Genomic DNA, 14,655 nt, shown 5'->3' with positions numbered 1-14,655 from the left:
TCTCCCCCAAAGAAAACTTTCACCTCCATCCTTTGTAAATGCAGAAAAATGATCCTTTTCACTCTCTTCTCTGAATTTCACTTTCAGAGAAAGTCAATATAAACTATGCCATCTAAGATGGAAAACATTTTCTAGCCTTCTCAGGAAGTGATTTAACAAGGAATAATAATAAATGGGAGAAGTGTCAGAAGCCATGTCAATAATACATGACCTTATTACTCAGTAACCATAAAGAAATTTCCAATATAGCAAGGTTTGAGCTTCCAAAGAACTTGAGTGCCAGCTATTAATTGGTTCCAAATAAATCAAAAGCTTAGCAAATATCATCTACATAATCACATGCCTATTAAAAAAGAAACACAAGATCAAAGAAAAGATAATCCATAAATGTACAAAAATGGAATGTTCCCTTTGGCCAAAATAAGTAACACCTCTCACTGCAAAGTGACTCCACACATATTAAAATCTTATGAATAAATCAAAACATTTTCCATCAGGCCTAGCAATCGTTATGAGTCTCCATTTCCTCATCTGTAAAATGAGAAAGTTAAGCTAAGTGATCTCCAAGGTCTGTCAAACTCAACAGAGAGGTCCTTAAACACAGTGACAGTGTCTCATTCATCAGTGTCCTCCCGCCCCCAGCACAGTGCCTGTTACCGTGTAGACTCTCAATCATTTAGAACAATTTTTAAAATATCTTTTAAATTACAGTTTTAATGGTCAATGATTCAGGGACTCAGTCACAGTTCAAGTGGTCCCATACATATGAAAACAGAGTAAATATCTTGGGCAAGATGCTCTTTAAATAAGTCTGATTGAAGAAAAGCCTAGAGGACCTTTTTTTTTCCTGCTGTCAGCTTGTATTCATTCAGTAAGAATCAGGCCTTGAACTTGGCACCGGGAATATATACCATCAATAAGGCAAATTCTCTGCCCTGAAGGAATTCATAGTCCAGAGGAGAGATGCCTAAATACGTGGAAACCAGCGTGTAATAAGTCTAGGACAAGCCTCGTAACAGAATGGCAAAGGTACAATCCTGGTAGCCATGTTCATGTAATATGAGCTCCCAGCCCCTGGTGATGGGTCCAGAGCTGGGGATCTCATGCAAGCTGGACCAGTGTTTTCCCCTGAGAACTGAGCACTGGGACTGAGAGAGATAGAGATAGATAGAGATAGAGATAGAGATAGAGATAGAGATAGAGATAGAGATAGAGAGACAGAGAGAGAGAGAGAGAGAGAGAGAGAGAGAGAGAGAGAGAGAGAAAGTCCAGTCTTAAGTATGTGAAGGTAACTGTAACTTTTGAACTAGGGGCTCTGGATGGCAATGTTCTACCTGCTGTGAACAAAGTAGCAAAGGAGCAAAGAAAGCCATCCTACCAAGAAATAAAATAAAATGGATCAGGAGAAGGCAGAGGTGTAAGACCAGCGAGAGAATACTCTGGTTTCCCCACAGCACTCCTGGTCTTAGTTTCAGACACACTGGACACAGCTGCACTGCTACCTTCCTCTTCAATCCAAATGACTATATCAATCCTTACAATAAATTACATTTTACAATTTAACTACTTAAAAAAAAAAAAAAAGGTCAGGCAAAACTAAACTAAACAAACCCCTTTAAATGAAAATAAACTTTACCTTGAGTTGTTTCCTGCACTTGGCAACTCAAAAGTTGTTGATATATTGGAGGTGAGCAAAGCTGATTGGTTCAACATAGAGCAGGTATCCCTCTGTAGTCTATCAGTGAAGGGCAAGGGGTTAGGGTCAAGAGATAACATCCTGGCTGCTGGGAGCCCACCCTCTGACTGTCAATGTTGTGGGGGCAGGGAAGGAGCTTTCATAAAAGGAAAAATTATTTGGGGATATTTAGTCTTATTTTGGTGTTCATGGGATATGAACAAGTTTTTGACTCCATACCTATAATTGGGAATTTCCCAGTAATCCTTCTAGCCCCCTATTCTATCAATTCCTTTTCATGGGATCTTCTATAAATAAGGGGAATAGGAGCATTCCAATCTACTACAATGATTTGAGATTGACTCAGGGCATAAGGAAAGATGCACAAATTTGCAATACATGAAATGAGTAGTTCTTTCACAACATCCAGTGAAACATTCCGGGGAACAAAACATTGACCCAGAGAAGATACAGAACAACAGAAACCTGCAAATAGTTACAAATACCCACCTCCCTCAGAGGTGGATCTGTCTAGAGGTCTTAATGCTTCTCATCTCGAAGATCAATTTCTTTTTTTTCAACATTTATTTATTTTTGGGACAGAGAGAGACAGAGCATGAACGGGGGAGGGGCAGAGAGAGAGGGAGACACAGAATCGGAAACAGGCTCCAGGCTCTGAGCCATCAGCCCAGAGCCCGACGCGGGGCTCAAACTCACGGACCGCGAGATCGTGACCTGGCTGAAGTCGGACGCTTAACCGACTGCGCCACCCAGGCGCCCCTCGAAGATCAATTTCAGCAGCGAGCAGAATCTGTGGACATGAAGGCCCACTGCATGTTCCAGTTCACTTTTTTCCTATCATATATAATTCTCTAATTAGAGTCCATCTCAAAGTAAACAGCCATGATAATTTAAATTAATTTTGACTAGCCTGAAGCTGACAGCCTTAGCATTCAAAATTCAAAATGAATGCTTCTTAACAGATTTTGATACTGTGTTTAGAATCTACCAACTTTGGGGCGCCTGGGTGGCTCGGTTGGTTAAGCGTCCAACTTCGGCTCAGGTCATGATCTCACAGTTTGTGAGTTCAAGCCTCGCATCAGGCTCTGTGCTGACAGCTGGAACCTGCTTCAGATTCTGTCTCCCTTTCTCTCTGCCCTCCCCCCCCCCCCACTCTGTCTCTGTCTCTCTCAAAAATAAACAAACGCTTTTAAAAAATTCTAGAATCTACCAACTTTCTAAGATCCTCTTTCAGCGACATCATGCATGCACAGCAGGGCAATAACTGCCCCCACAAGGGGGTGAAAAGTAGTGTCGGGTTGAGGGGGCCAACAAATCTTAGATATTATAATGGTTAGTACCTGCCTGCAAAGCTCAAAGCTATCTGGCAGAATTTACTCCTTAGTGTTTAATATTTTGAGTTACAATTTTTTTTCTCTAGAATGGGGAGAGGGGGACGATAATGAAAAAGATGGGTCAACACCAAACTATATAAACCAATCATCCGCCTAAAGTCTCAGCCCAGAGTCACCTGAAATCCATAAGCTAAATCCTGAAACTGGCAGGATGCAGAAAAGGGTCCTCAGTTTTATCCAGACCTTGCTTCAAAGATTCATACTGGGCTGTCTTTACTCACTCCCTCTTGCAATTGTCCTGAATTCTTGATGTCTTCCTATTCTGGAATCTGCTAAGTTCCAAGTTCCTTAGTCTTCTTTTCTTCTGGACTGGATTCCTCTTTTTACTTTTGGGAAAAGCTCACATTTTAAAAGTGAACCAATGTTGATTAAATATTTACTGTTCATTCAACAGATGTTCATTGAGTGCCTATGCCATGCAGGGCCCTAAACAAAACAGACACATTCCTACAAAGACTCATGAAGCCTGTATTGTGATGGTGGCAAATTAGTAAACATAAAATACTATAATGTCAGATGGGGATTGACATTATGAAGAGAATCAGAGCTTACTGAGTGATGGACGTATGAGCAGATTAAGAAAGGCCCTCTGAGAAGAGACCCAAATAAAGTGAGGGATTGAGTGAGAGAATATCACCCGCCAAGGGCTGTTCTCTGCTAAGGAGACAGCAAGTGCAAAGACCCTGATGTGAGAGCCTGCTGGGCTCCCTGGGGATAGGTGTGGGGGTAGATGTGGCTCCAAAAGAGGGAGTGAGGGGGAATTGGCCCCAGTGAGCTGGAGGCTTCCCCATTGTCTCATTCTCTGTAAAGCAAGGGTGGTGACACCATTTTACCCACACTGGCTAATGGCTAATGTTTTCTGAGCATAACCACACTCAGACGTTCTTCTAAATGAGCACTTTCCATGGATTACCTTACTTATTTGGAAAACAATACTGTAGGGATATATTGTTAGTATCTCCTTTTTAGAGACTCAGATACATGGCAAAATCAGAGAGGCTAATTAAGGACCAGAGAGGCTAATCAGGACTAGAAACCAGATACACTGGATTTTGTCATGTAGGCTAGCACTCTGCCCTGTAATCCCTGCCGCCCATGGGCCTCATATAACACATAAATAGGTACCTTGTGTCAGAAGCGGGTGGCTTTCTACCTAATATCCATTCTCTCGTCCTTTTCTTTGTGGGCCTGATATATTCAACTAAATCCCAGCTTCTCTTGGAGGTATGGAGAAATTGTTACATGGTGTTTCTTTAAGAGATTCTTTAAGTATTCTTTAAGAGAAGAACAGAAATGAAAAAAATAAATCCCCATGTTATTTAACCATCGTTATTTGGATTTTTCAAAATCCAACTAATGAGCTGAATTAACTCCCCCCCAAAATAACACACTGTGATACCCAGAAGTGTAGGAACCAGAAGTAATAGAATCTAAAACATAGAATTGGATGACAAAGGGAGGGAGGGGGGCAGATGCCAAGGACCCGGATATTTACAGACTGGAAAAGTGACCCTAGCCATTTAATGTAAAACATTTGGTTAAAGTGCCACCTGCTGTACCTTGGAAAGTCACTGATGTGTTCACTGAGGTTATGGTGTTAAATATGGTAGGAAACTTTTAGAATATGGGTAGATGATTTGACACTCTCAGCAAAGTCTAGAGCTCCTCAACTCAGCCAGCAAGTGAGATGGGAGGAAATGTCACCTTGTCAAGGAACATACTCTTGACATTGAGCCCGTACTCTACATTGCCAGAGAGGCTCAGATGCTGGACCCTTGTAGTGCTGAGAAAACCTGCTTGATCAGAAGGGGGTGGGTGGTACCCTACCAGACAGAGGTTGTAAGTCTTGAGAAAGGTGTGATTACTCACTGGAAGCCACTGTTTCAACTGTTCCAGCAGTACACATCAAGTAGTATATGTTAAGTTAAAATTTAGGGCGATGGACAGAACTCATATGCTAGAAATGAAAGAAAACAAATCATCAGGAATTGACCAAGAGCCTACTAAGTTGTGGGGGAATCATACTGCCAAAACCCCAGCCCTGGTTTGGCTGGGATGGCTCAATCCCCACAGCAATTTCATAACTCCAAAACCCCAACCCTGGTTTGTAACAGCCTGGGATGGCTCAATCCCCACAGCAATCTCATAACTCTTGCTCTCCCTTCCCTGGGCAACTCACATCTACAAGAAGTAGGCGATGTGTACAGCCCCCAGAAAGGGTGTCCTTCCAAACCCACCACAGAAGTGGTCACGGAAGACAATGAATGAGGAATAACCTTCCAAAGAGAGGCCAGGGCCATGGAGGCAATGAACAGGAGTTCCTGTCACAAGAGGGAGGGTTTATACCCTTGCTAGTTTTGCTCATGAGGACTAGGTCATATGGACAGTGACTGCTGTGTTTTCCATGTCTCCTCTCATAAATGGAAGTTTTTATTGTAGTTATTCTATACCTTTTCCAGCATCGCATGTGAGTTGTATCAGGGCTTGGTCACAAGGAATTATATCCAGAAGTGATGGGAGGGACCACACATCACCCAGAGATCCAGGGCTCTAATCTTTTTTTTTTTTTTTAATTTTTTTTTTTTAACGTTTATTTATTTTTGAGACAGAGAGAGACAGAGCATGAACGGGGAGGGGCAGAGAGAGAAGGAGACACAGAATCTGAAACAGGCTCCAGGCTCTGAGCTGTCAGCACAGAGCCTGACGCGGGGCTCGAACTCACGGACCGTGAGATCATGACCTGAGCCGAAGTCGGACGCTTAACCAACCAAGCCACCCAGGCGCCCCCAGGGCTCTAATCTTGATAGACTAACTGGATCAGGCTTAGGTGACACCTCCACTGGGAATGGGGAAACCATGCATGGAAAGAAGATTATGTCTGAGTAACCAAAAGAAACTGGCTTGTTGCTTACATAATATTCATTCTCTCCTCTTTCTTACAAAAATCCATCTGTGTTTAGGGGCAAGTACCCAATCAAAAAACCTGTTTCTTAGTGCCCCTTCAGAGAGAGGTGGCCATAACATACAGTCCTGGCCTATGAAATAGTTTGGGGGGGTTACCAGAAAGGTTTTTTTTTTTAAGTTTGTTTGTTTGTTCATTTATGTAATCTCTATACCCAATGTAGGGCTCAAACTATTACCCCAAGATCAAGAGTTGCATGCTCTTCTGACTAAATCAGCCAGGCACCCCCAGAAAGGGTTTTTTTTTTCCCCCCCCATGGGCACTTTTTGTCTTTTTTCTTGCTGAAAATGCATATGTGATGGCTGGAGCTTTAGCAGCCATCTTGTGACCAACCATAAGGCAAAGGCCTGACATCTATGAGCATCTGTACCAACCGTAGACATTCTACCTCCAGACTTCTTATTACATGAGAGAAAAACAGGCCCCTACCTTGTTTAAGTCTCGTTAATTAGAAAATCTGTTATAGGTGAACAAAATCCCCTAATGAATATATTGCTTTAATTCACTCTTTACCCTCAGATTCAAGATTGAGAATATAACCCTCAGTGTTTCAACTTTAGCCCTGCTACTTTGTCAATTAGCAGCTATTATTAAGTTTCCACCTTTATTTGGGTCACCAAAACAACAACAACAAGAACAGCAGCAGCAGCAGCAGCAGCAGCAGCAGCAGCAGCAGCAACAGGGCATATTTTGCCCTTACTAAAAGCTAAAAGCTAAAAGCATACATGAATTCATCCCATCATTTACTAGTACCATTGTGCAGCCCCAGGTGTTGCAGACAAACCCACAACTGATTGAGAAACACTGCAAATACAAATCCTTGTTATTCCTTTAGGATGGCTTATATTTTGTAAGAACAAGGTACTGGCTAATTTTTAACTACATAGCCACCTCTAGACGAGCTGAGTGGCTGTGCATATGAGACAGAAGAATTTGGTCCAGCGTTTATTTCATGCAATAAGAATTAATTGTGCCAGGCACTATGCTAGCCTAGGGAAGAAATGATGAACAGCCCTGTGGAGGCTGTGGTCCACTGGACAAAGAGATCACTGAATAAAGTATGTGAAGGGCCATGAAGTGGTACATTTGTGGGCACATGATGGATTCTGGAAAGTGAGGCTTTAAAGGTCTATGCTGGGCCCTTAGGGGATGAGAGAGGTGTTCCCATATAAATTATAGAAGATGAGGACTTAGAGGGGACCTCAGGGATTTCCACATCCAATCTTCAGTTTGAAAGATGACAGAAACAGACATAAAGACAAGATGAAGATCCTTTGGCTTCTGGGTCTCTTAACTCTTGAAGAGTAGGAAAAAAAGGAAAAATAAATGAAAGGAAAAAGAATGACCTGACAGCTATTCTGAGAAGCTAATACTTAAAGATATTGCATGTCCTGAAACATGGACTATTTGCCCAAATAACAAAAGACAGGAATGATTAGAAATTGAAGAAATTCACAAAATATCATGCATGTTTTCCATCATGATAAGTGCAAGAAAACATTTGGGGACTAGAAAAACAAAATGAATACTATAAATTATTTGTTACTTCTAAAATATATTTGCTGTGGCTTCAAAGACTGAAACAAGTTTGTACATCTGAAGTTTATGACTGTTTACTCAGAACGTCAAAATTTGGCCAGTTCTGGATTAATATTTCCTGAGTTTAGGTATCTCGATTCTAAAAGACCATGATGGTTGGGAAAAGAGGCTATTTCTGAGGTTACATACGTATCTGTGAAATGGCAATTCAATGTTTTGAAATAGATGCTATCTAACAAGTGGATAATAGACTGAGACAGAAACAACTTTTATATTAGCAGCAAGATAATCATGAGTCACTGTGGTTGTCCATTTTAATGTGATCATTGTGTCCACTTTGTATGGACCGTGTACCCATGATGCCACCAATCTGTCCTCCATAACCCTATAGACCACGCCATCAACATAGAGCATGCATTATAAGTTCTTCTTCAATTTTACTGAAGGCCCAAAAAAATTTTTTTAGTATAGTTGACACATGATGTTACATTCATTTCAGGTGTACAACACAGTGATTCAGCATCTCTATACATTACGCTGTGCTCACTGCAAATGTGACACCATCTGTCACCCAACCCCATTACAATATTACTATTTTCCCTATGCTGTATCTTCCCTAGGTATGTACTCCTGTCACTTATTCATCCCATAACTGGAAGCCTGTATCTCTCACTCCCATTTTGCCCCACTTGAGTTATTATTTTTTTAGTGGAGACTTTATAGTTGTTTCTTTCAAAACAATTGCACTGTTTAGCTGCGTCTAGTGTTTAGACTTTTGGGTAAATAATCTACTTACTATATATATTTAAATTCTTAGCATGTAACTGTACAGGATCTGACTTCATCATTGAATATTTTTAATAGCCAGTAATATACTCTGCCATAGGTATAGCTCTAGGTCCCCAGGCAAGTCATTTAGCATCTTTGAGCCTCAGTTTCCTTATTTGCCAAATGAGATGGTTCTACTAAGTTTCTTTCGGGTTCTAGCATTTTCCTAGACTTTGGAGCTGAGTTAGCAAGCCAAAGAGGGAGTCACTAGCTTCATTTAGAAGCATATACACAACACATGGAAGTTTTAAACTGCACAAGAGATGGGCCAAATTGCTTTATCAGATTTTGAATATCTGCCAAGACAAAGAGAGGAAGGGGGGCCCTTGGGTGGTTTTACATTCGTGGCTTATAACCACAGTTCAGCTCTTCCAGAAGACAAGAAGAAATATATCCTACTGAATAAAAGCTCTTTGGAACAGCAGGAAAAAAAAACAAGGTTTCAAAAAGGGGGAAGCAACTTGCCTCAGGGGTGGGGTACAATAGGAAATCCGGTGTTTCCAGTGAGGCACCACAGACTATCCAATTTGGCAAGGGCCTTAACTGTGTAGATACCAGCCTCTGCTCCCTCCCTCCCAGACTGCATGCTGGAATCAGGGCTGGAGTGCCTGGTGCAGAGAGAGTATCCTCAGAGGAAGCCCAAAGATCATGGAGCACAGAGGTTCAGCCCGTTTGCATCTGTGAGCATCCCCTTTTCCCAGGCTTCACTGAGGGAAAAAACTCAGGACAATGGTGGTGAGAAGCAAGTCAAAGTCATGGGAGTGAGAGAAAGAAGAATCCTCATTTGCCCTCTTCCAGGCAGGAGATCAGAATTAAGAAGGAAAGACTGAAGCCCTGTGACATACCAGTGCCCAATATTCTCTATGGACCCCATGTGCCATCTTGGCTGTTAAAAGGGGTGAGAGAGAAACAAAGTAGAGTGAGAAGAAGAGAAGAGATGGCAGAAACTTAGAGGAACTAGCTTGAAAATCATCCAGTAGAGGTTTCATTCCAATGGAGAGATCAGGAGAAATGAGGAGATTGGACGCGTTGTCTCTTAAGATCCTGCTGTCGCTGTGTCTGTGTTAATGTGCAGGAACATGCACACAGGCAAAAGATGTGGCTGGGGAAGGCCACTCGTAGGCCAGGGAGATGCGACAAGGTGACCCCGATCTTGGTCAAATTCCCTCACTCATGTCTTCAGGCTCCCAGGCTCAGAAACCTGACTTCCGTCTGCACATTGACAGAGTATCTGCCTGTCAAGTGTAAATATACAGTTACCAGCAAGAAAGCTCATTCATTAATTTTCAATTGGAAATACAATTATTAAGTGAGCAGGATGTTGGCATCGACCCGCTCACTGCCGGCTTTCCCTACAGACAGGATGCAGAGGAATCCAAGCTTCAGAACAAGGAGAACCAGGTGAGCACAGGAGGCTCCCCTAGCTGAAGCCCTCTCCACTCACTCTCCCACTCTAACCTGGGCTCTGCAAAGGAAAACTTTTCACTTAGCTAAGACTCTCTAACACTAGACAACATTTGAAAAGGTATTCCTAACATCTAGCTCCTGGAGGCTTTCTTTTCTGTTCTCTACATTCACTACCCCCTCTATTCACACCCCTTTCTTCAAACTGCATACCATAACATCAGTAGTGTTGATTTCTGTTCTCTGAATTATGGTCATAATCACATTTGGGCCCATCTTCTCCAAGATCACTATGATTCAAGGTTTGAATTCTATGTTTTTACAGAAAATTTCTTCACTTGGGTGTTCCGGAGGCTGGCTATTCAACTGTGTATGATCTATGTACTGGTTTCGTGCTCCACATAGAAATCTGTCTGGTTTCTAAGTTCAGAGTTGTGGGGAAGGGGTCTCGCTACTGCCCCCCGAGTACCTATGACACCTGACATTTAACAAAACTATAGGAGACCAAAGAGTGGTCACGAAGCGGCCACCCTGCAGCATGGCTCTGATCTGCTCGGAATGGTGTGTGTGAGCTTGCAGGAGGTGAGGACAGGAGGTGAGGACAGGAAGTGAGGACAGGAGGGCCAGGACTAAAGTCACAAAGGAAAAGCCAGGGGAGTCGATGTTCTCCTTACCACTCTTGACCTGGAGCCTTGCTGAGTAGCCTTATGCTGCTGAAATTCCAGAGAGCTCTACCATTTCCCAGAGCCCCATGGCCCTGTGGCAGCATCCTGGCTACACAGATGGGGGAACAGATTGAGAGGGGACCTGCGATTCAGTTGAGAGGCAGAGCACTAGGCATCCATGACGTCGCTCGGCAAACACTCATTTCGGCTTGGAAGCAGGTTCTCGTCCATTAAGGCAAAGCCGCTTGCCAGGAAAATAGGAAATTGGAATTTTTTAAAAAACACTTTTATAATTCTCTGTATTAGAGAAAATGGAGGCACCAGGGTGTGTCTAAATGGGGGGAAAGTAGATAGTTGGGTCCATTATGGATTTAAAGTTTTAGGACAAGAATCTAGTCTTTACACAGCTAGGCCTCCAGAGTAGGCACGGTGGACAATAGGTGCTCCCAGGCACCCTGTTGACCTGGGAAATTACCAAGATTAGCAAAATGGCCATTACCTGCCACCCACCAAGTTCTGCTGAAGCATTTCCAACAGGCTTTAAGCACCCTGGTCAGATGACTCCAGGTTCAGGATCATTCTCCCTGTGAAGCTGAGCATGTGCCAGGCCAACTCTAAAGGAATTCTGTAAAAATAACTGAAGACCTGTTCTCAACATGAAATCGCAAGTCCCTTTGCCTGAGGAAGTGATTATAAACTTGGCCTACCTCCCCAGGAGGTACTCTTGCCCCCTGCCTGGTGGGGCCCCGTTGTAGCTCTGCTCTCTCCTGCCCTGTCTTGTCATTACCTTCTTTTCCCACTGTGCTCCAAGACTCTCCATTCCACCTTCCACCCAAGCCTTTCCCACGAGTCTCATGACCAGAAAAGAAATGGAAAGGAAGATGCCTGTGCTTCTGGGGTTCCTGGGTTCTACAAGATAGACACAGGATTCCTCGGGCAGGAATCATTCATTCACTCCCTCCTTCATTCAACAAATATTTATTGAATGCAATAAATAAAGTGACATCCTCACCCTCAAGAACTGAAAAGCTGAAGCAGTCTTCCCAAGCTGGGATGAGCCTCAGAATCCCTGGAAGCCATTGTGGCATTCAGATATCTACATTTATAACAAGTGTTTCAAGTAACTCTGACCTAACAGAGCTTTTCTGATGAAACTGTTGGTTGGGTTGAATGAGAGGTGTTGGCTACTCCATGACTCAGAATGGAGACCATGGGAACAAAGTCAGCTCTAACATCCTAATGTTTCAGGAGACCCCTCATTTCCTACCCATGTAGGGGTATTCGATTTAGCAAATAAGAATATATAGTGTCCAGTTAAATATGAGTTACAGATAAACAACGAGTAATGTTTTAGTGTATCTCAAATATTGTAGAATGTTTTAGTATATGTGCCATGCAATATTTGGGACATATTATTCTGAAATTTTATTGTTTACCTGATATTCAAATTTAACTAAGTGTCATATATCTTAGGTGGCAGCCCTACATTGACCCCATCTCAAAATGAAGCTCTTAGAGCCTTTGACCTGCATGTCTTGTCTGCCCTTTGTGAAGTAATCCTACCTGGCACCTGTGTCCTTGTGTCAATAAGCCTTTCACTTCCCCCTGGATGCAAATATCACCCGTGGGCCAGGCCCCTCACACCATGCAGGCAGAGAGTGAACGAGTTAGCCCTGGGATCATATCTCAGCCTTGGGTCTCATGTGCCCAAATCTGCTACACCCAGCCCAGTTCCCTTTCTTGAATGCCCCTGCTTGCTGGTCCTCTCTTGCCAGCTGACCTCTAGTTCCACACAGTACAACTATGTCACAAGGATGAAAGGAGACAAGGAATAGAAAACTGTTTGATGTGAACACTAGAAGTACCCTCCCGGTGATTGTCAGAGTATCATCCAGGATCCATAACCTCCTGGGGTTTACAGTCACAGCTGCTCTGGTTTTATCAGTTGTATTTATTTTTCTGGGTAAAACTTTATTTGAACAAAGTAGCTAAAAACTGTTTGAAAATCACTAGAATATACAACGAACTCTATGACTTATTTTGAGTTGTAGAGGAGACAGCTGACTGTCTACACAACACCTGTTCCCTCTTTTTTACCCCCTAACAGAATTCTGACTTCTGTTCAGAGATTCATCCATCCTTTTCTGAGCAGTAGGTATCTCAGCTCTAAAAATGGTCTGATCGATGGTAACATCCTTCCTCTTGCCAGCAGCAGTTTGAAGAATGGACAGGTGATGGGGCGCCTGGGTGACTCAGTCGGTTGAGCATCCGACTTTGGCTCAGGTCATGATCTCGTGATCTGTGAGTTTGAGCCCTGCATCAGGCTCTGTGCTGACAGCTCAGAGCATGGAGCCTGCTTCTGATTCTGTGTCTCCCTCTCTCTCTGCCCCTCCCCCACTCATGCTCTGTCTCTCTCTGTCTCAGAAATAAATAAACATTAAAACAATATATAAAAAAAAAAAGAATGGAGAGGTTACCCAACATTGGTCAATGAGTGAGGAGGTAAAGCCTTGAAAGGGGCTTTCTGGAAAACCTTAAGAGTAAGTGCCAAGAAGCAATAGTCCTTCTTCTTCCTCTAGATGTCATCAGGGCTCAGTCAAATGTCCACAATTTCTGCTGCCATCTTGATACCAGCCTAAGATGAAGCTTAATGTTGAGGATGGTACATTGAGAAGGAAAATGAAGTTGAGACTGTGATGACATTGTGAACCTTGTAGAACCACCAAATATCCTTTCTGTGGATGACTGTTTGGGTTGGATTTCTATTTCCTGCATCCAGAAAACAACCTGATATAGATGTGGTTCTATGCTTGGGGCTTCCTTTTAAAGGGAAAGTCAAAGACAGACATGCAAATTTGAACTTTTGAGATTCGCAGCAGGAAATGTGGATCTACCTGCCTCTGTTTCTATCCCAGAGGGCAGAAATTTGGTCATTCTTCTTTCTCATAGTAGGAGAAGAATTGAACTAGCTTTCCCTTTTCTATAATTTGAATACAAATAGTCTAGTATAATGTTTGTTGATGAAGTGTTGAAAATAAGTTTATTCCTCCCTCTGACAAAACCTCCATATTTAAGCATCCTCAGAACCCCAAGAGGCAGCACATGGTATTTGAACGGCCTTATGCATTTTTCTTCGGAGCACAGGTAGAGGCAGAAGTGAGGGTCCCTCCAGCACCTTTAAGGTACAGAATCCCACAGCCCATGGGAAGAGTCTGGATCAACTATACCACTCCCTACCTTCATGCGATTGCTACCTTCCCCTCCAGTGAGTGTTGAGCTAACCCCCTGGCTTTGAGGGTGGAGCTCCCACTCTGGAAACTTTCTACCCATGGTGCCTTCTCCTGTTTCAAACATTTCCATAAACCTATAAATCAACTTTTCAGAAGAGGGTTGGAGGCTTGACTCTGGGCTGTTGACTAAAAAAGTGAGCTTGCTTCTTAGGGATTCTCAATGGTACAGTAGAGCCACTAGAAACGAACAACATCTTTAATCTACCTACAAAGACATAAGTAAAGTAGTGGATGGCTCTAAGCCAGGGGCTCTTATTTCAGTACAGCAAGACTGAAACATAGTGAAGGATGAAAAGAAAATGTAATCTGGATTAATCATGGACACTAATAAAAACAAACATACAAAACTGGCAAGAGGATGAAAACAGACATACCGAATCAAGGCCAGTCCACTCCATAAATATTTACTGAGTGTCTACCACCCTGTGCCAGGCATTACCAAAAGCTGCTGAAAATACAAATTGAGTAAGTTCTGTTTTTGCCCTCAAGAGAGTCTCAACTTTCCTAGGGCCAGATGTTTAAATAAGATAAATCTTAAGGAATGAAAGAATGCACAAAGTGGGACTTGCATAAGGTGGGAGTCATTCATACAAGCCGATTCATACGAAATTCTCAGAGCAAACATGTAGGTAGTGTACTCATGCAACAGGCAAAAGGGGTGACGTACAGGCTGTGCCCATGTACTGGGTGGTGAATGGGGGTGGGAGATTAACATGAAGGTTGGGGCAGATTATGTTTGGCCTTCCCTCCTGATCCCATGCTTCCCAATCCAGTGACTTTCCTCATGTCAGCAACGGGTTTTGGCTGGTGGTGGTTTTATTTATTTAATCATTTAAGCAAGGGAATATTATAACCAGATATGTGATTTCATTTTAGA

General features: G+C 42.8%; 1 protein-coding gene and 1 pseudogene across 2 annotated transcripts in view; both read right to left on the bottom strand.

Moving 5' to 3' along the window:
- The window catches only part of PDZD2 (PDZ domain containing 2), a 313,071-nt gene that overhangs the window by 236,999 nt on the left and 61,417 nt on the right, over nucleotides 1-14,655 (bottom strand). The gene's annotated exons all lie outside the window — the stretch shown is intronic.
- Nucleotides 9,725-14,655, bottom strand: part of LOC147584050 (uncharacterized) — a 124,317-nt pseudogene continuing 119,386 nt past the window's right edge.

The sequence above is a fragment of the Puma concolor genome, chromosome A1 (assembly GCF_028749965.1).
Source record: "Puma concolor isolate L17-30 chromosome A1, mPumCon1.1.hap2, whole genome shotgun sequence".
NCBI classification, from domain to species: Eukaryota; Metazoa; Chordata; class Mammalia; order Carnivora; family Felidae; genus Puma; species Puma concolor.
This window is presented reverse-complemented; position numbering and strand designations above follow the sequence as displayed.